The sequence below is a fragment of the Leopardus geoffroyi genome, chromosome D4, assembly GCF_018350155.1.
Source record: "Leopardus geoffroyi isolate Oge1 chromosome D4, O.geoffroyi_Oge1_pat1.0, whole genome shotgun sequence".
NCBI lineage: Eukaryota > Metazoa > Chordata > Mammalia > Carnivora > Felidae > Leopardus > Leopardus geoffroyi.
In genome coordinates, this window is record NC_059342.1 from 88,456,366 (window position 1) to 88,462,365 (window position 6,000).

Sequence of the window (6,000 nt, forward strand, 5' to 3'; positions counted from 1 at the left end):
GAGTCGTTCTCCCCACACCGCTGTTTGCAGGACACCCACGGGGAGAAGCGTGGGCCGTGCCGGGAGCCCCCCCCCCCCACTTCCTCCCTGTCCGTTGGGACAGGCCCCTTCCAGTCGGCAGCACAGCTCAGGCTGATGTCTCTCCACCCAAAACGCGTCTCCAGCTCGAAGGCCGAACCGCTCAGGCGTGCCTCACCTTCCAGTTCTCCCAACTCCCCGCAGGCCCGTTTCCACTGGCCTAAGTCACCTACAACCCCTTGGGGCTCCGCTACTCTCTGCAGCGACTTCAGCAGCCCGTGAAAGGTAGGACTCCTCCCCTCTTGAGCTGCACCCTCGGCTCCCTGTGCACCTGCCAGGTTCGACCTCCTGCCGGTTCCCTTCTCCCTCCAGCTGGGCGCCCACAGCACTCTGGGGTCCTCAGCCTGTCCCCGAGCTCCCCCTGGCCGTCTCCTCTGCGCTCCCGCTCTCCGGCGCCCAGGAGGTTGTCTCCAGCCTGGAGCTGCTCTGGGCCCCTGGTGGCTTGTCCTGCTGTCTCCCGGGCTGTTTTAAAGGCACCTCACGGCCACACGTTCCAGATGAAATTGCCACACCTCTTCGAAGACTCAGTCCAGGCCCAAAACCCGGGCCTGACCCTTGGCCCTTCCCTATCCCCCAACCCATTCCTGCATCCACTTGTCCCCCCACTGCCCCCGCAGGCCCCCCTCACCTGCCCCCGGATTACACCACCAGCCGCTGCCTTCCAGCTGGAGGCCTGGCCTCCAGTCTGGCCCCATTTGGCTGCCAGCCCTGTGCCATGCCGCAGCCCAGCCACCTTTTAAAAAGTGTCCGCCTACTGGTTCAGCAGAGACACAAGCCAGCGAGGAGGATACAAGATCAATATAAAAAAGTTAACCACATTTCTATACACTTGTAGTGAACAACCCCAAAGTGAAATTAAAACCGTTCCATTGGGGCGCCTGGTTGGCTCAGTCGGTTGAGCGTCCGACTTCGGCTCAGGTCATGATCTCGCGGTCCGTGAGTTCGAGACCCACGTCGGGCTCTGTGCTGACAGCTCGGAGCCTGGAGCCTGTTTCAGATTCTGTGTCTCCCTCTCTCTCTGGCCCTCCCCCATTCATGGTCTGTCTCTCTCTGTCTCAAAAATAAATAAACGTTAAAAAAAAATTTTTTTAAAAACTGTTCCATTGACATGGGCGCCTGGGTGGCCCAGCCGGTTGAGCATCTGACTCTCGGTTTCAGCTCAGGTCATGATCACACAGTTCATGGGTTTGAGCCCCATGTTGGGCTCCACACTCACGGTGTGGAGCCTGCTTGAGATTCTCTCTCTCCCCGCCTCTCCCCTGCTCACATGCGTGCGCGTGCTTTCTCTCCCTCAAAGAAAGAAAGGGAGGGAAGGAGGGAGGGAAAGGAAAAGAGTCGTATAAAAAAACAGTTCCTTTTATAGTAGCATTGGAAAGAGTAAAATACTTAGGAATACATTCAACAGAAGTGCAAAACTTAAAACTCTGAAAACTGAAACATTGAAAGAAATTCAAGGAGATGCAAATACATGCAAAGCCGTCTATATTTGTGGATCAGAAGACAATATTGTTGGGGCACCTGGGTGGCTCAGTCAGTTGAGCATCTGACTTCGGCTCGGGTCATGATCTCACGGCTCGTGAGTTCAAGCCTTGCGTCAGGCTCTGTGCTGACAGCTCAGAGCCTGGAGCTGCTTTAAATTCTGTGTCTCCCTCTCTCTCTGCCCCTCCCCCGCTCGTGCTCTCTCTCTCTCTCTCTCTCTCTCTCTCTCTCAAAAATAAACATTAAAAAAAAAAAAAAAAAAAAAAAGATGTTCAACCTCACTGGTCATTAGGGGTATGCAAATCAAAACCACAATGATACCAAATCACAGCCATTAGGATGGCTATGATACAAAATAGTAACAAGGGTTGGCAAAGCCCGCTTGTGGAGAGATTGCAACGCTTGCTGCTGGTGGGACTCTAAAATGGTTCACCCGCTATGGAAAATGGTTATGGCGGTTCCTCAAAAAATGAAACACAAAACTACCATATTATCCAGCAATCCCACTTCTGGGTATATATACCCAAAAGAGCTGAAAGCAGAGACTCGGATAGATATCTGTACGCTCATGTTCACAACAGCATAACTCACACCAAAAAGGGGAAGCGATCCAAGTGTCCATCGGTGGATGGATGAATAAACAATGTGGTCTATACATACAAAGGGATATTACTCAGCCTTCAAAAGGAATGAAATTCTCGTGCATGTTGCAACATGGATGAACCCTGAATGTGACGCTAAGTGAAATGCCTTTTCAGATCTTTTGCCCATTAAAAAAAAAAAAAAAAAAAAAAAAAGGTTTATTTTTGAAAGGGACAGCGGGGGTAGAGGAGGAGCAGAGAGAGAGGGAGACAGAGGATCCAAATTGGATCTCAAGTGTGCCGACAGCAGAGAGACGGATGCAGGGCTCACACTCACAAACTGTGGGATCATGACCTGAGCCAAAGTCAGATAACCAACGGTGCCACCCAGGCTCCCCCCTGTTGCCCATTTTTAAAATGGGTTATCCTTTTATTGAGTTGTAACATATCTTTACGTATTCTAGAAATTTGACCCTTATCACATCCGTGATTTCCAAATAATCGGGTTGTCCTTGCACTTTGTTGATATGTCCTTGAAGCACATAAGCTTTAATTTTGATCAAGTCCAGTTTATCTGTTTTCTTCTTTTATTGCTTATGCTTCAGTGTCATATCTAAAAAACCTTGCCTAAATACAAGGTAGTGAAAGCTTAGTCACTTCCTTCTTAGAGTTTTATAGTTTTACGTGTATGATCCATTTTGAGGTAATTTTAGTATATGGTGTGAGGTAGGGCTACATACTTACTTTCTGCGTGTGGATGTCCAGTTATCCCTGCACCGTTGATTGAATAAAAAGATGATTCTTTCCCCATTGAATTGTTTTGGCATCCTTGCCAAATATGAATTGACCATGAACGTGTGAGTCTTTTTTGGACTTCAATTCTATTACATTGAACTTTATATATCTCTACTAATGTCAGTACCACACTCTCTCTCTCTCTTTTTTTTTAATGTTTATTTTAGAGAGAGCCAGAGCATGAGCAGGGGAGGGGCAGAGAGAGAGGGAGACACAGATCCGAAGCAGGCTCCAGCCTTTGAGCTGTCAGCACAGAGCCCGACGCAGGGCTCAAACCCACAAACTGTGAGATCATAACCTGAGCTGAAGTCGGGAGCTCAACCGATTGAGTCACCCAGGTGCCCCTTTAGGTTGCATATCTTTTTGCATGCTTATTGGCCATTTGTATATCTTCTTCAGACACATGAATATTCAAATTCTTGGCCCATTTTTATTTTAGTTCAGTTTGACTTTAATTATGGCAAAATACCCATAACATAAAATTTACTATCTTAACTATTTTTTACTGTGGAATTCAGTAGTGTTCAGTACATTTGCATTGTTGTACAATGAATCTCTAGAACTTTTCATCTTGCAAAACTGATACTCTACACCCATTAATCAACAACTCTCCATTTTTGCCCCGCCCCCCCCCCCCAAACCCTGGAAACCACCATTCCAGGTTTTGGCTATATGAATTTGACAACTAGGGGTACCTCCTATAAATAGAACTCTACAGTGTCTGTCACGTTGTGACTGGCATGTTTCACTCAACATGATGTTGCGCCTTTGCCCATTTTTTAATTAATTAAAAAAAATTTTTAAGTAGGCTTCACGCCCACCGTGGAGCCCAACACAAGGCTTGAACTCATGACCCTGAGATCAAGACCTGAGCTAAGATCAAGAGTTGGACACTTAACCGACTGAGTCACGCAGGCGCCCTTGAACTGGATTTTTTATTACTGTTGAGTTGTAAGAGTTCTTTATATATTCTGGTTATTAATCCCTTATCAGATACAGAATTTGCAAATATTTTCTCCCACTCTGTGGGTTGCCATTCATTTTCGATAGTTTCTTTGATGCACAAAAGTTTTAAATTTTGATGAAGCCTAATCTATTTGTTTTTTCTTAAATTGCCTGCGCTTTTGACATCATCTACAAGAAATCACCGCCAAATCCGTCATGAAGCTTTTCCTCTACGTTTTCTTCTAAGAGTTTTATAGTTTCGGCTCCTGGGTTAGGTCTTTGATTCGTTTTCAGTTAATTTTTGCATGTAGTGTGAGACAAAGGCCCAACTTCACTCTCTTGCATGTGGAGATTCACTTTTCCCAGCACTGCTGGTTGGAAGAACCGTCCTTTCCCCACCAGATGGTCTTGGCATCTGAATTGGCGGCCGGCAAGCACAAGAAAAGATGCTCACATCATTACTCACCAGGGAAATGTAAGTCAAAATTAGTGAGACACTGACTCACACCCACTGGTGTGGCTATTAAAAAAAAAAAAAAAGACATAAGAATAAGTACTGGGGAGGATGTGGAGAAGTTGGAGCTCTCATCCATGGCTGATGGGGACATAAAATGATGCTCTGGAAAAATCTGACAGTTCCTCAAAAGATTAAGCATAGTCACCGTGTGACGATTCCACTCCTGGGTACACAGTCAAGAGAAATGAAAACAGATGTCCACACAGAAACTTCTATATAGTTGTCCATAGCAGGATTATTCCTAGCAGCCAGAAAGTAGAAATCACCCAAATGTCCATCACTGATGAGTGGATAAAAAGAAGCGATCTACCCAAAGGATTATATTATTCATCCATAAAAAGGAATGAAGACGTGACATCTGCTACAACTTGGATGAGCCCTGATAGCATTAGACTAAGCAGAAACAAGCCAGACGCAAAAGGCCACCTCCTGTATGATTCCATTTATATAATATATATCTCTAAGTCTATAGAGATAGAAAATATGGGGGGGGGGTTGTTTTTTAGTTTATTTATTTTTTAATGTTTTGTTTTTGAGAGAGGGGTGGGGCAGAGAGAGAGGGAGACACAGACTCCAAAGCAGGCTCCGTGCTCTGAGCCATCAGCACAGAGCCCGATGCAGGGCTCAAACTCACAGACTGTGAGATCATGAAGCTGAAGTTGGATGCTTAACCGACTGAGCCACCCAGGCACCCCTAGTTTAGTTATTTTTGAGAGAGAGAGAGAGCATAAACGGGAGGGGCGTAGAGAAAGAGGGAGAGCGGGAAGCCCAAGTAGATTCTGTGCTGTCAGCACAGAGCCCGCTGTGGTGCTCGAACCCATGAACGATGAGATGACCTGGGCTGAAACCAAGAGTCAGACGCTTAACCGACTGAGCCACCCAGGTGCCCCTGAGACAGAAAACAGGTTAGTGGTTGCCAGGGAGAGGGGGTTGTGAGGGGTAACTGCTAAAGAGTACAAGGTTTCTTTTGGAAAGTGATGAAAATGCCCTAAAATTGTGACACTTGTGCAACTCTATGAATTTACTAAAAACTATTAAATGTACACTTTACATGGATGAATTGTATGTGATCTATATCTCACAAAAGCTATTAAAAAATACAATGGGGGGCACCTGGGTGGCTCAGTTGGTTGAGCATCTGACTCTTGATTTCTGCTCAGGTCATGATTCATGGTTCCTGGGTTCAAGCCCTGTGTCAGGCTCAGCACTGACAGTGCAGAGCCTGCCTGGGATTCTCTCTCGCTCTCTCTCGCTCTCTCTCTCTCTCTCTCTCTCTCTCTGTCCCTCCTGGACACTTTCATTCTCTCTCTCTAAATAAATAAATAAACTTAAAAAAAAAATACAGTGGGGGCTCCTGCCTGGATGGCTCAGTTGGTTAAGCATCCAACTCTTTTTTTTTTTTTTTTTTTTTTTTAACGTTTATTTTTGAGAGAGAGGGCACGAGCTGGGCAGGGGCAGAGAGACAGAGAGACATAGAATCAGAAGCAAGCTCAAGGCTCTGAGCTGTTAGCACAGAGCCCAACGTGGGGCTCGAACTCATGAACTGAGAGATCGTGACCTAAGCCGAAGTCGGACGCTTAACCGACTGAGCCACTCAGGTGCCCC